We start from the raw sequence: 16,497 nt of genomic DNA on the forward strand, positions 1-16,497 counted from the left end.
TGTGGTACAGTGAGAACCTGACCTTGCCAAGCATTGCATGTTCTGGACAGGAAAGAACTGAATGAGATTTTCCGCTTTGCCTCTGTTCTGTTAAATCTAAATTATTTTTCTGCTTACCGTTCTCAGCCTCTTCAGTGCAGTCGGAAAAAATCTGAAGGAGCACAAGGTGAAAGAAGGTAATCAGCTGAAGAAGCACTTACAGGGAAGCAAGTCACAGCCTGTCTGTTTAAACTGTTGCTGTGAATTAGAGGAGGTCACACAAGTTGTTTCCTGATGCTTGCATCCCTGTGTGCTGTGGATTTCATATGGCTGTGTCACCATGTTCCTCAGCTGCCTGTAAAGAAGAGCTTTTCCCTCTCTTAAGAGGTGAGAAAGACATTGAGAAATGTCACTCAGGTAAGAGGCTTTTACTAGAGGTGCTCATTTGCTCATGCACAGAGGTGAAGGATGAGATGAAGTAGCTTAGAATGGCATTGTATGAATATTCAGGATAATTTCTATAAGCTCCTTATGAATGTGCACAGTTCTAGAAGGTGAAACCCTTTAACTCAAATATTTATTCTGGCTTTGGTGGGGTGGTTTTTTTTTTTTTTTTGTCGAATCTTCCTATGTTAACCACTGGCTGTTTCCCGTGAGCAATAAACCTGAATTTATCATACCAGTAAATATAAAAGCAGGAACAGATATTGTCTTGAAATCCCAGAGTCAACTTCAGCTTCCTCTGAGGTTTCTGTGATTTCACTAGATGATGTTATTTACATAATTTTGATTCTAGAAGATATCCTAGTTGTAAGCATGTGTTGCTTGATCCTTTCTGACAGCCCAGTGCCCACAGCAGAGAATTGCTTTCTGTTGAAATCCCAACTTATATTTTGCAGAAGGCATTGGGCACAGCTGGCTTTTGCAGTGCTGCATGCCAGAACCTCAGCTGAGCTGGGGGCCCCAGCACTGATCCTGCATACACTTGAACAGCATGACAAAGCTGTGGTGTTAAACAGGCTCAGTGTGACCTGCTGCCCAGCCTGCAGGGACTGCTGTGCTGAAGCTGACAATAAAGATGGAGTTGAAGTGGACGAGAAGAAGGATCACCCAGTAGAGCTTGTTAAAGGCAAACAGCTCATGCTGAGTGTTGGCAAAAGCAATGTCACAAATGGTGAAAAAGTGACTGTAATGGTAAATGCTGACTTTCACACCCCTAATTAGCTGCTGTCAAAGCTGATTTGAGACAGTAATTCAGCTGTTCAGTGTAGAATCGGCTGGTCTGTGGGGGAAGGAGAGTCAAACCTCCACAGATGATTTCTAATGGATAAGACAATTCGTGTAGAGCCCTAAGTGTTGTTTGTCTGCCACATGTACTCTACCAGTGATGGAGGATGGCTGGGTTGGGAGCAAAGGCATTGTCAAGTGGGATTCTGTAAAGGTAAATCTCACCTTTCTCAGATGGGTGATAAACCCTTTGCCCTGACAGAGGTTGCAGTGCATCAGAGAAATATTTTTGCATTTTTAAGGTAAAAGTTCTGACTTATAGAAAGTTTGGAAAAGTTACAAAACCTATCCCACAGCTTTGTTGCTTATTAACCCAGGTGGTTATTTTAGCAGAAATTTTGCTGGGCTATTTCCTCTGGTATAATCCAGAGGAATCTGAAACAAGACCATTAGTATGAAAACGCTGGTGAAACTGAGAACTATTCTTAACCCACTGGGAACACTGAACATTTTCCAAGTCTGCATAAATCCTGAGCACAAATCTAATTCAGTAGTGTGTTTCCTATGACTTGTCTTAACTAGATCTATTGGAAAGGAACAGACACATCTAGCAAATGTAGACAAAGAGGTATGGGAACCAGCTGGAATATATCTGTATTGTTTTAAAAAAGCATGTGACTTTTTTTCACCATCTGTTTTGAGGATATCTTTCTAGGAATGAATGAGTTAAGGTTGCTTCAGGAATGGGACTGGGTGGAAGTTATGGGACAACAGACATATCCAACTGACAACCCTTGGAAGTTACTACATGGGCACAGGAGATGAGCAGAACACTTAAGAATTGCACAAATATGAACAAAAACAAAGGGAGATTTACTCTGTGGGACTTTTTAAAAGGTCAAAATGCAGCATGATCTCAGGGAAGTTAATGGAGAAAAAAACTGATAAAGTCAAAGCCAAAATGCAGGGCAGGTCTGCCAGTATGGAACTAATCTGCTCCATTTATTTATATTTCCACTCAGTGCTTGTGTTGTAAAGAAATACTATTTGAGGATTGAGTACCACTCACATTTCCCTTTTGCTTGATAAGAACTTTTTTCCCTAAAGAAAAATAGTCCTTGTTATGGCTTTCACCCATGACTTTCTGTCAACTTCAGAATCCCGGCATAGTGGATGCTGGCAGGGAGCCAGAGATCCCTGAGTCCAGGCCCCTGCTGACAGCAAGGTCAGCTAGAGCAGTCTGCCCAGGATCATGTCCAGTTGGATTTTGAATATCTTCAAAGGATGGAGATATCCTACATCCTCTCTGGGCAACTTCTCTTAGTGCTTCCCAACCCCCAGAGTAAAAAAGTGGCATTTTTCTCCTCTTCCTTCTCCTGTGTCATCTTTTGTGTGAATGGAATTTCCCATATTTCATCTGCACCCATTTCCTCTTGTTCTGGTTGCACTGAGAAGAATTTGGCTCCATCTTTGCTTCCTCAAATCACACTACCATTGTTCCTTTTACTCAGTTTCACCTTCCAAACAGAGAAGATGACTTTTCTGTGCATTGCTTATATGTTTTGCTAATACCAGAAATGTAATAATATGTCTCACTTATCTTGGCTTTTTTCAAAAGTATTACAAATATCTGTGGTCTGACCCTGCTTACATTACATGCAAAGGGAATCTCAGAATGTCATAAGTGCCAAGTTAAAATACCTATGTGAGATGCCCTGTCATCAGTATAAAACACAAGTGTTACAAAACTAAGCAAGACTTAAAACCTGAAAAGTATATTGACAAAAATAATTTGGCAAGGCTGAAGTCTTGCTTCTTCAATAGATTACCAGTGCAGAACACTGGGATTCAGTGATGATCCATTTCTCTGCTCATTGCACCTAAATTAACAAGATTTTTGACTGCACAGGCTGCGGGACCAAAGTGTGTCAAGTGAAAGGGTGGAAGGATTTGCCGTATGTAATTCCAAATGCATCAACCAGACTGACAGCAGTTTAAAAGTGAAGACAGAAGTTGTTCAATGTTTTTCTGACGAGTGACCCTGAACCCTCATTGCAAAATAATATGCTAGATAAATATGTATTATCATACATGAGATACAGCAATGTCTGAAAAGAAGCTTTTGCCCAGAATACATCAGAAGAGCAAATTCTTTTTACCATGGCCTTGAATATACCAGGCCTATAGCTACCGCCTATGCAACATCAAATAAAAGAAGGCAGGACTGAGTCAGTGGTAGCAGCTGTGGCAGTAAGAACTATATTTCTGGGTATGATGGGAGGGGAACTTTACCCCTTTCTGCTTTCCATTGGTCCCTCTGACACTGTGCAGCCTTCTCCATCTGCCTCACTGTGCCCTCCTGTTTATCCTTATTTTGTTGTGTGACAATTATGTGAATGGGTGGCCACCTCAGATGTGTCTATCTGGAGAAAACCAGAGTAGTCTCAAACTGACTTCTGTGCATCTAGACTTTGGAGGATAAATCCAGCTAAGTAACCTGAAAATTATGCTATTGTTACCTGTTATGTTGTACAGATTATGAGGAATAAGAAAAAATGAAAGTAGCACTTATGTGCCATAGATATCCCTAAAAAAATGTAGGTATAATAACAGTAACAACAGAAATGTGGGTGTATTGAAGGGAGGCCTGAACCCTGAAACAAAACATGAAATATTCCCATGTAAAACACTACTGACAATTTTATAAATCAGCTAATCAGAAAAACACAATTTTTTAGTGGATACATCATAAGAAAAGCTGGGGATCGCTGCCACTTTAATTCATATTTAATGACATGAGCATTTTGGGTTCTGCAAAGCTACTGAATTGTCACCTGCATGTCTCACACAGCCCTGGTGACTGATTTTGAAAATGTGGGTAACAAGTTCTCTGATTTGGAAAGAGCTGGCATCACAGCCCAGCTTGGCTTGCTTGTGGTGCTCTTACACATTGAGTAGTGGTAGGTGAGAGGAGACCTGTTAGCCATATACACGTGGTTAAACTAACACAGGCTGTGCTGCCAGATTTTCTGCTAACTACAAAAGGAGACATAATCGGATGTAAGGGGAAAGGAGCAATCCAGTACACCACACAGAAGTCTAGTTCTACAGGTTTCTTCTACACCATGTCCGCTTAAATGTCACTGAAATATAAACATTAAGAAAATCCATTGACAGAGCAGGACTTGTTCAGGTGTATGAAGCAGAAAACATTTAATGAGGAAACAGGTGATATTAAAGTACATCATAAAATACAATTATCAACCTCCTAATCTGATGAAGCATTGCACCTCATTGTAACAAGCAATTTGTGCAATAGAATAATTTAGGAAATAAGAGACTATTTATAGCTCCCAGTAATTTAAAATTATTCTAGAGGTGAAAACAAAACAAAAAAGCAAGGACATGGTGATGTCAAGCTAACTGTCCAGATGAGGAAAGATTTTGGACTTGCTAATTCATGACGTGCCTTGACCACATGGGGTTTTTCCTCCCTCCTATTTCCCCACCCCTTCCAGTTTCTGAGTTTCTGTATACAGGCACCCTAAGTGTGCCAATAATGTGACGGGATTCTACTCTGTACACGTGAGAGGGAAGCACACAGCCAGACTCTATGTCCCTGCTCAGTGTGTATGAAAGCAGATTCATAATTTATGCTGCTGCTGAATAAGTCCAGGTACCAGTGCATTTCAATGATTAATTTAACAAAGCTTACTTAGAACTGACACCACAAGTAATAGCTAATGCAGGTTGTTTCACTTCTGTAAGTGCACATTACTTTTAAGAAAGAACAAAAGGCTGAAAGTCTGCTCTTCCTAGTCAGTCTGACAGATAAAATGGGAGGTTGCATATTTCTGATTGCTCAGGTGATGTCACATAATTGCTCAGGTGTTTCAGCTGCTTGAAGCAGCTTTGGCCTGCAAAGGAGAGGGTAAGTTTCCCTCCATGCATGATCAGGGCTCAGTATAATGTATAATCAAGGTGAATGCTTATCCCTTTCATGAGCCCATGGTGGCTACAGATAGCACTCAGCCAGTCTGCCAGTGCCATGAGGCTTACTTGGCTTGTTTTGGACTTAACAGTTGCTCCACACCTGGGACACAGTACTCAGCCTCCAAGTGCACCTGGACAAATGTTTTGAAGAACACTTTGCAACTGTAACTATGTGCCTGTCAGCCACTTAGTGCCATGAGCTGCTGATGTTACTTGGTGCAACTTTGACTTACCAAACAGGTTCGTGAGACAAGGCTGGCCAAACAGTTTGGTTCATCAGCTCAGCAGTGAACATACCTCCCAGACTGCCTCAAAACAGTCAGATCACTGGACCTGCCATGAAAACAAGTTAACTTAATATACAAATACTTTTAACCTGTAATTGAATGTTTTTGTTAGGGAAATTGCCAAATCCCCATTTCACGTGAACAGATATGTGAGTCATTACAGTTGAGCATGTTTATTGTACATGGCAGTTCTTTTCAAAACACACGTTTAAACAGATGGCTTATGTTGACTATTAATGCAGTTCCTGCAATTAAGTTCAATCTGAACAAAGTCGACACAGACTGACATTCTATTGACATCAAAGCTGCTGTATTGCATCTTCTCCCTACGGATGTTCAAATTTGGATCTGCTACTACAGCCTCACTGAAATGTCAACTGGGATAAGTCACGATGCAACTGAAGAGGAGAGATAAGGTACCTGGAGTCTTCCTAAATTACTTTTTGACGGAGATTTATTATTTACATATTCATGCTGTTACATTTCAATGGTGAAAGTCCATGTTTGACCAAATTGCTAGAATTAACACAGCAGTAGGAAGCAACTTTCTCTCTCTACAGATGCAGTGAGCTCAAACCACAGGCAAGTGAACTCCCCATACAAGGAGCTCAAGTCCATGGTGGTGCCGTCCTGTACTGCCCACAAATGCTGCTGTCAGGTTTATGGTCCTGCAGGCAAATGACAGAAGATACAAAAGGCCACACACGTGGTGAAACCCAGAGCTCTTGAAATGCAGTGTTGTGTTGAGGCAGGATATTGCAATAGTGACTGACAGAATAGTGTGACAGCAGCTCTGGTGACACAGCCCAGACTACAAAGCTGAGGCTGCTTTGGGGCTTTCTGATACACAGTCCATTTTGATGTGTTTAAAAATGCCAGACAGGTTTCTCCTCTAAGAATTTTTTGCAGAGTCTTTGGAATTTATGTAAACATTAATTCCTGCAGCAAAATGCTTCATACTTTAGCTTTGCACTATGTGAAAAAATGTCTTCCCTTCTTTTCAGTTAGCTATTATCTTCCTTTGACAATCTGCAGATCTTTCATTGGAAGAAACACCGAACAATTGTTCCCTACTCACTGTCTTTTGTCACCAATAATTTGACAAGTCTATTTTATCATCTGGTGTGTTTTGCAGCCTGAGGGATTCTATGCTATTTTTATCACTTTTTCCTCTATTAACTCATCAGTAATTTACTTGCCTATCTCAGTAATTTCCAAACACCTGTCTGCAGCAGGTAATGTGTTGGCCCTGAAGCTGGGTTTGTATGGCTGCAACTCAGCAAAGAGGGCATCCAGCCCCTAGTGATCCATTTAGGAGCTGTTTACTGTGACTTCTAAAGTGACACAAGAGAATGGGTGTAGCTAGGTTTAGTGAATTAGAGTAACAGGAATAGTATAACAAGCATGTCATGTCTATTAGATACTGCTTGCCTTTCCCTCCTTCCTTGGTACTCTCCTAAAGCAAATTCCATCTTTACTACTTCCTCTAGTATATTGCTCACTTCCATGTAGTACAGGGAAAACATAGATTTCATACATGTCTTTAGAAAGAGATGTTTTCAAATGTCCTTTCATTATTCAGTAGCAACTTTGTAAATGTGCATGGAAGCAGCTTTCATACAGCACAGAGCTGTACAGTAGTTCTGCTATTTTTCCTATCTGCTCTCGCAGGGCCTGTGACACACATTCTTGAAAGATCTCCAAGTGTCACTGCATGATGCTGGACAAGGCTGAGGTTGAAGCAGAACAAGGTCCCTTCTATTTCCAAGTCTGGCACATGTTCAGTGTAGCAGGGCTGACACTGCCCTGCAGTGAAACAGCCTCCATGCTGGAACTCCACCATCTGTTGGAGCAGAGAGCTCGTTTGCAGTCACACTCTTGCAAATACCCAGACAGCCATAGCCAACCATCTACTTAAGTCTGAACATTGATACATGCAATCTAAACCACAAATAATTACCATTCTTTGAGTGGAATTCACTGCTGGAATTAAAAAAAAAAAACCCAAAAAACAAACAAACAAAAAAAAACCACCAAAAAAACCCAACACTGTATTTCTGGGAAAGGCTATCTGAGGAACAACATGAAAGCTCTCTGAGGAACAACATGCAGTGCTTAAATCACTTCTGATTTGTTTTTTACTAGCTTTAACAAAATTTACACCTCATGAAGAATAGCTATGTATCTCATTACATAAGTCTAACATTTAATTTCAGTAAATATAATAGTAATGAACTGTACAGAATTATTATTTCAGCACTCTCTGATAATAAAAAAATCTGACTTTACCAAACAACACTTAATTTTACACTCCTAAAAAATCATATACACTCTTTCACAAAGCCAGTGAAATATCCTGGCAATAGTAGATTTTCTCTCTAGAAAGCTATAGTTAGTGTTTTAGCTAACCACAGATCTAGGAAGGAAGTCTCAAACCCAAAGGGAGAACAGCCTGGATGCTTCTCCAGTAAGATGTAACTACAGTAACCACGAGGCACAGATATTTGCCTTTATAGAAAGGAGCAAAGTTGTGCTGGAGCTTGATTAAATATTTGTGAAGCTGACTTAACATCCTTTCGCCAAGTGAATGTATCATGCTCTAAACAGCTGTGTAAAAATAACTTACGAAAACAGATTATTTTTATAATTTTTCTTGAAAAATGACTCCAGAGAAGTACAGGCAATGAAGAGGTACTAGAAACATTAGGAAGCTGATTACAATTGTAGATCATAAAGCTGGTTATTTAGGTTGCTTGATATTTCTTGTCATTTGAGCTGGATTTCAGTCATTGCTAACTTTGTAAAATCACAAGCTTTTGGTCTCATGTTTTCTAGCCTGGATGTTAACTTCAGACTGTGTTTTAGTGGAAAAATTATTAATTTTTCTTGTTTCTGGTCAAGCTGTGTGTACATGAACTCTGAAGAGTAATTAATGCTGTTTGGCCCATGCATGCAAACAGAGTCAGACTTTGCCCATCAAAGCTGCTCTGGGCCCAGCACAGAGCTTGTGGCTTTTTGTGCTTATGTTGACCCTGTGCTAGAACCTAATGGATGTATGATAAGAAGGAGGAGTGAAGACCAAGAGGAGGGGTCACCTCAGGGAGCTGGCAGGACATGGCAGCCCTCTGCAGGAGTGGGTAATGACTCTGGGAAGACAGTGGTGGCTGGGGGGACCAGCCCAGCTGGCCAAGGACTCAGCAGAAAAACAGCTCAAAGAACTGGGGCTCTGAGAAGACAAAAGAGGGAAGAGAATCAAACTAGCAGAGGAGGTAAAGCAATGGAGATTTGGGAAAGAGTATAGCTGCACTGGTCAAGGTAAGAAAATCAACAATAGCAGAAGTTTCTCAAGCAGCAGAACCAGTTTTTTGGGTTTGAGGATAAAATATCCCAGGTTAGTAGAATTTACTCTTTAATGTGTGTTTTCTGAAAGCTGAATATTTCAAAAATATAACATTAACAATTGCTACCATCACAGGAAAAAGCCAGATCTTTGCTGGAGCAGAAGCTTCCCAAGTTATTTCTGAAGGATATTGGGAGTGAGAAATTGTTGGTCAAAGGGCAGGGGATGATGGGGGAAGGCAGCCCATGGAGTCACTTTGATTGAGAGGAAATCTGATGAATGCTGTTGGTTAGCAATGAATGCCTGCAAGTTACATGCATTCATTGGAGAATTTCTCAAATCCAAATTATGGAACAAATTAAAGGAAAAATTGCCACCTGATGGCCACCACATTTCTTGAATTTTCCTCCCTACTAAACAAATGATATCATTTTGCTGCTGCCTTATTTTCAGCTTCCTGTTTTTAAGTTTATTGGCATTTCCTTCAGTCCCAGGAAAACTAATCTACTGAGAGATTATAGTTTGTGTTTGTTTAGGCAGACATTCAGATTCTGACATTAAAGACTAATATCTACTTCCCTTTGGCTTGTGGATAAGTGCAACAAACTTTCCACAGTCACGCAGGTAAATAAGGATCTTTACAGATCAAGCAGGAAAATTAGTGTGGTCCTCTTTGAAAAGTTGTATCACACTTGAAAACAGCAGCTCTCATTGTAACCTTGTGTCTGCTGAGCATCAGTAGGATTCCTGGTCTGTGCTTCCATGTTCTGCGCCACCAGCTATGAAGAATGGAGGCATTTTTGGCAGTGGTTCTGATAAATTGGTAGGCCATAAAGCTTGATATCAGATAAAAGTAGGTGTGAATGATGATCAGATGTTTATTTTGTGGTTTCTATTAATTTTGTGGTTTGGTCTCCCCCCACTCCCAGCATTTGCTGCAAGTGAACAGATTTTGCCTTTTCCATCTAGTGGCAGTCTGTCTGCATGTATCAAAGCACCAACAGGTTTTTTCCTTGCTTGTATGCAGAGTATGAGCCATCATTCAGGGTGACATCTTGTGAGGCATCCTGGCCATGCTGGCAGCTGTGGCATAGTGGAGGTGTCCTTGTTCTTCTCTGTCCTTTGCCTTTGGCAACTGATTGTGTAGAAAGAGGTGGTGCAAGCAGGATACATACATCTTTAAGCTACAAAGCAATTATTTGTTGCCTTATTCAGATAGTTGAGACTGACAAGTTCCCAGGCTAAGGAGAGCTGGCAGGGACCTGACAGCAACAGGGGAAAACAGTGTTCTCTTGTTCCCTGGTACCAGCTCAGCTCACCCTCAGAGCTGTTGAGTTGCCTTCCTTCAATCCCTGTTTTTGATTTAGGTCTTTATGCCTTTCCAGGAAGTGACATTCTTCATCTCAACAATCTTGCCTCTGTCTGTAAAGTTCTCTTTCTCATTTTGTCCAGCCCCAGCTGACACACAGCTCTTGCTCACAATTTGGTGGTTTTCTCGGAAGCCTGAGTGGGGATTATGCTGCTGTACTTCAAAACAGAGCCTCAGGTTACAGAGGGCTGAGACAAAAGGAGGAGGGTAACAGAGGAGGTGCTGCCATGATCTCTACAATCTGTGGCTGTGTGCTGAGCAGGGTGGTTGGTCTGGGAAATCTGGCACACACCCCTCCCCTCCACTCTGTGCTGGTATAGAGCTAAGAGCCCATTGCTTGGATTAGGTAAAACTGCATGGAAACCATTTTGGAGCATGCATTCTTGAAGAAAATAATTAATTCCCTCAATTGTCTAATACTGACACAGCCCTATTTATCAGGATCTAAAAGAATCACCCTGGCACCACACAGTTCCTACTTGCCTTAGAAAAAAAGTTATGCATAAGTATCTTCCAGGAAAGTGCTCATCCAGCATTACTGATGGAGGAGAGAACAGAAAATTTTCATGGCTAAGCACTGCAGTTTAGGGACAAATCTGAGCTCACAGTGAAGAAAAGGGAACCAGAGGATGTTACAAGCCTGTTAAGGATTGATGAGCATGCAAGAAGTCTATGCCATATATTTCAAACTCTACTATTATGTCATAAAAATTGATAACTCTTGTGGATTTTTTTTTCTTTTTTTTATGCATGTAATTTATTTTTTTTAATTTTATTTTCTTTGCTAAGTATATGACAGCACTGAAATTTTATGAATTGAAATGCTGTGCTTGAAGTGAGAGCAGTTGAAGTAAAATTATCTATCATAAAACCCCAATGGTGATGATGAAATTATAACAGATGTGAGACTGAGAAACTCAAGCTGCCTGGACATATTGAGTAAATGCTGTGCTGGGACACAAGGCAGGGTAATTGCTTGGTTCATCAAGTAGCCAGATACCCACAGCATAAGAAATCAGTCCTGACATACTCCTAAACCAGTATGCAAGATACATAGTAGTGGATGAATAGTTGTGATTTGCAGTAGAGACCATCATGTACTCAAATACCAACCCTGGAGGAGGAAAAACATTATTTACTCCAGTAATACATTAAAGAAGACATATAAAGAGGCTTCTGGAAGGAGATTTAAAACAAGCTCTGCAGAGAGGATTTAGAGAACTCTAATCAAAGACTTAGATGTATGCACCCCCATCCAATGTGTTTTCAAAAAGACTAAATCACAAAGAAAGTGGTATGGCTAAACAGGAATGGGAGCCTTGTTAAAGTAAAGAGACATAAAAAAAAAAAAATCTGATCCAAATAATAAAAATTGAGAAAAGCATAAGCTCTGGTTTTAGAATTAACTTCCCCCCACAAAGGAAGCCATTAGAACTGAGCTGTATCCCTATCATTCTTCAGTTTGCTAGAGAAGCTCTTTTATTATTCTCCTGTACAATATGTTCACCTGTCCTCTGACCATGCTAGTTGTCATGGTTTGACACTGGCACAATGCCAGTGCCCCCCATGAAAATGCAACCTATCAATTGAATGCTGTGAAATGCGATCGAGAACAGAGCAAAGCAGGCCAAACTTAATAACAAAGGAAAAACTTTATTCCACTACTACTACTACTACTACTACTACTACTACTACTACTACTACTACTACTATAAAAGAAAAAAAGAAAGAAAAAAACCCCACACAAAATTCAAAATGAAAACCTTCCAAAACATTCTTCCTCCCACCACCCAACTCCAACAAACCACAGCGAGACACATTTGGACCCTTAATCAAGTCTTTACCCTTCCACATAATCAATACTGAGTCCATCAGTGTAAATTCTATGGTTAAATATTCTTAGTGCTTCTGACATATTCAGTAAAAGCTAGTGTTATAGAAAATATTTTTAAGTGAAAAAATTTATTTCTATACAGCTTATTAGCATTAACTATGGAAAAATTGGAAAAACCCTTTTTTTCCAATCACAGCCTGAAAAAGTCCTACATGATTGAACTGACTGATGCCTTAATTAATTATGAGATGCTTTTATCCTTTCCTGTCTACACTGATTCCCAGAAACAGTGGTGCTTCTGCACACAGTTTAACTCCCTTGTAAACACCCCCATCTGCTCAGTGTTTTCCTTCCTGCATAACTTTTACCTCAGTAGTAAAAGCAGCTGACTGAGGGCATTAGGCAAGAAATACATCTGTTCCTGCAGATCGCCTTGTTAAAATGAAATGGGAAATCAGGCAATGGTGATTCTCTCAGATGATCCCTATGTTGACAAATGTCAGTTGAGTTCAAGGGTGTGGGTGACAGGACACTTCAGTGACTATACCTTAAATGCTTATGTGTCAAAGAACATTTTTATTTACTTCTTGGGGACTCTTATAATTTAAAGCTGCTTTTCTCAAAACTGTGCATTCTCAAAGTCAATAAAATTCGATGTGATTATTGGCCAAACATTGTGTCATGGAAATCATTATTATTACACTGCCTCCAAATATTTTTTTTTTGTCTCAAGAGAAGCAGTGTCATCTTCAGATTTGACTGTTTTAATGGCAGAAGTATACACAGAGTGTTTCAATGTAGCTTAGAGCAGTGGAAGGATCGTTCCAAACTCTGACAGAGACTGGGGGTGGGCCACTTTCATGCTAGTGACAAGTGTCAGAAGCAGGATGCCAGCAAAATTCAGCTCACCAAAGGCACTTATACTGACCAGCTCTGTACTTTGTACACAGAAATCTCATGCTCCCAGTTTTATTCCCTGGAATTTTCCAAGAGCAGCTATCAGTTTCACAGGTCCCAGAGCCTCTACAGGGAAGAAATGTCACTGCAGACCAGACAACTTCAACAACACAGTCATAGTTCCCATGTTATTCTTGTGCTGCTATACTAAAATGCTGAATTCAGAATCTGGTCTGCTGGTTGCTGTAATGGCAAGTGTCTGTTGTGCTTGCTGTTCTCATGAAGTGAACACAAACTACATTGATTGTGTGTTTTGTGGGCAATAGTATCCTTAGGTGTGCTGAACTGCATTGATCCTCATAGAGAACACTGTCTCACCAGAGAGTTTGCCAGCTTTCAAGCTGAATTTTGCTTGGATGCTGTGCATCTCCATGCTGACTTCAGCTTCTTCCAGAGGATCAGGAGATATCTTCCATGTTTGGCAGTCCTTGGTTTTTAAAGGAGGACTGACCTATTCTTACTAATTTTAACTCTTGTGTAGATCTTATCCTGTGCATTTTAGAGGAGAGAAAATAAAAATTGAAATAACACAGACTGTCTGCAGGAGAAATGCTTTAAGCTGGGACAATATACCTGGATATCTACCCAGGACAGCATCTGGTATTACATAAGCGAATAAGTTGAATAAGTGCAGCATGGACAGGCAGGCTACAAGGTGTGATGGAGACTACTATTTAGAGGTGTCAGCTGGATCAAGAATATTTAGTTTGGTATTTAAAGGATTTTTAAATGGAGATTAAAATAAAGAAAGGTATGAACATGAGTGGTTTCTGATCTAGCAGTGGAATTCAGATAGATCCCTGTGTCCATGCAGTTAACCCCTTATGTGATTAGGATCTGGTATAATGTGTAAGGTAACAGGCAACTTGATGTGTGTCTGTAGTTCAGGATTACTACTTTGCAATTTTAATGCATAAACCAAAGATTTGTCATTCCAATAATCTGATTTGCACAGACTACTGCAGCACAGCACGTGAGTGCCTAATTCAGGTACATATTTATTTAACAAAGTACTTCTTTGTTACAGTAACACCAGGAAAAAAGTACATGTGGTTCCTGCTGTCAAAAATAAAGATGGAGAAACAGAGTAAGCAGAGGCTCCTAACTTCTTTTTCATCTGCCAAGTACAACCTTCCACCTAAAAAACCCAATTACCTGTAAAAGGTAGTTGTTAAGCTATTATTTTATTAGGTATTATTAAATAGCTTTCTCCTGACAACTGACAGCTTACAATAGGTACAATAACTTAAAATACCATTCATCTCCATAGGCTTCAGCCTTTCCAAGTCACGTATGCTGAATGTGTAGAGGATTAATGTTTGATGAGAAAGGCAAGCTTCAGAAATCAGGTTAATCTATAAATAGCTTCATTATTGAATGTTGGCATTTAGGGCTGTGTAATATTTTGAAAATTAAGAGTTTGTGTTTTCCAGTATTTTCTACAAGTAGTTAATATATAGTCTGGGCCTGGTTGCCTTTACTGCTTCCTAAGCAGCATAAAAGAGGCTGTGGGGACAATCCACTTTGTACCTATGAGGTCACAAAGATTGGGATACAGCTAGAACTGTCAAAAATCAACGTGAGTAGGATGTTACCAATAACTCAATTCTTTGGCGTTTCTTCCTTTCTGTTTTTATGGAAAGCCTTTTAATCATAAAATATCAAGTGAAGGGCAAGGAAAAAGGAAGCGGCACTAATTTGTAGGAGAGCTGTACCAAACAAGGAGCTTTTCTGCTGAGGTGACCATGACACTCCAGTGCCACTTTCTGATTTGGCACAGTTGTATTACAGCCTTGAAAAACATGGGTTCAGCACAATCTGATTGTCAAACTTGACATCTACAACTATCTTATGAACTATCACTATTAAAGTTTCCAATGGAAGTGAAGTCAGGATTTCACTAGAGCAGTATCAATACTTACATGAATCTCCTGTTTGAGTGGGGGCAGTGTTGCAGTGTCACATTGCCTGCACGGAAAAAAATTGCAACTCTTGGCTACAGCTTTAAGTATCCAAAAGTTAGAAAAAGCCAAAGAATAGTAAAGTTCCAGATAAGATTGGAAGGTCAAATATGAGGCAGACTTTTGGTCTTAAAATCAGGCTTGAGCTGGAATAACTGGAAACTTGCTACTTACATTTGGCTATGTACCTACTTCTTATGTGAGAATCCTGATCTAATAAATACCCAGATTATGTATATAAAATAATAAAATTGGAATGGTAAGTGTACTTCAATTGAAATACAATAAACTCTGAATCTAAGCTTTAAAAATGCCATTTAAAAGTTAGTTCCTCATATGAATTAGTTTCAACAATTAAGTGGTAATATAAAGACCATGTTTTTCTGTAATGAGAGATTACAGTAACCCTCAGTCTTTGCAATCTTGCAGATTTGTGTGGAAAGATGTATCCCCAAACCCAGCAACTCACCCTCTCTTGAGTGTGGAGTGTGGCCTTGCAGGGTCTGGAGAGGGTAGCAGCCTCCATAAGTTCAGCTTTGAATAGCAGATTTTGCACCCCTCAAAGCATCCAGCCAGTGTACAAGAGGGTAAAGAAGAAAAGAACATATTTGCATTAAAAAGTTGCTAAGAAAACAATAATTCTATCATTATGATTTAGTGGGTTTTGCTGGAAGACTCTTCCAATGTCCAAGTGCATGTGCAAAAAATGGAAATTTCTAGGAAGGGCAGTAGCTTGGATTAACAGATATTTATGTGTGCTTTCACAATGAATAAATTCAAGTTCTTATCCATGAATGAATTTATACCTATAATTTAAAATAAATGTCTTGTCCAGACTAGACTATTATTGCTTTGTTCCTCACTTTAAAGGCAGCATATTCATTAAAATAAGCACATTTTTATTTCAACTAATTTTCTACCTAACTAGTGGCATTTTTATCTTCACAGCATATCACTGAAACAAAAAGATATGACTCTCAAAATTTCTGTCAGACAAACCCTCATGAAAAATTAAGTTAGATTCTTCTTATGATAGAACTTAGCTGTTTTTTGAAGATTCCCTGGCTCAGGATAAAATACAGCAATGTGATTTAGATTCCAAACTTCAGCTGATATGACATGCATGTGATCAATACTGATAAGATAAACTAAGCCTCTTGGCCTAGAAATTTCATGTAGAAATGCAGATTCTATGATAAACCTTTCAGATGCTGATAAGGTGCAGCAGATAAAGGAAATGATTCTTCAAACTCTATTGAAAACCACCTGTCACAGTCAGATTGGCCATGGAGCTGTCATCATCTGTGGATACAGCATTATTTCATACCATGTGGTGCTTACACTTTGCTGTCCTTGTTTTTTCTAATCACATGAAAGCTGTAAAGATCTTTGGGTCTAGTCTTTTAAGGTCTAAGGTCAGTGAGAATTCCAATTTTTTAAATCTAGATTTCTCTGAAAACGTATTTATAGAAGCCAGTGAGGATAATTTTATGCAGGGTTTGTCTTGGAGGATAATGGGTGCACATTTATTTATTTATTTAGAAACAGAT

The 16,497-nt window shown here is 39.6% G+C and overlaps 1 protein-coding gene across 2 annotated transcripts in view; it reads right to left on the minus strand.

Annotated features, from left to right (window-relative positions):
* Positions 1-16,497, minus strand: part of TLN2 (talin 2) — a 198,478-nt gene that overhangs the window by 177,568 nt on the left and 4,413 nt on the right. Inside the window, exons 3-5 of one of the 2 annotated variants that reach the window (XM_072933837.1) lie at positions 15,417-15,505; positions 14,909-14,954; positions 5,433-5,532 (exon numbers count right to left, since the gene is read on the minus strand). The gene's annotated coding sequence lies outside the window, so the exon portion shown is untranslated. The remainder of the gene's footprint in view (positions 1-5,432; positions 5,533-14,908; positions 14,955-15,416; positions 15,506-16,497) is intronic. The other variant, XM_072933836.1, reaches the window with a different exon arrangement.

This window comes from Taeniopygia guttata, chromosome 10 (genome assembly GCF_048771995.1).
Source record: "Taeniopygia guttata chromosome 10, bTaeGut7.mat, whole genome shotgun sequence".
NCBI lineage: Eukaryota > Metazoa > Chordata > Aves > Passeriformes > Estrildidae > Taeniopygia > Taeniopygia guttata.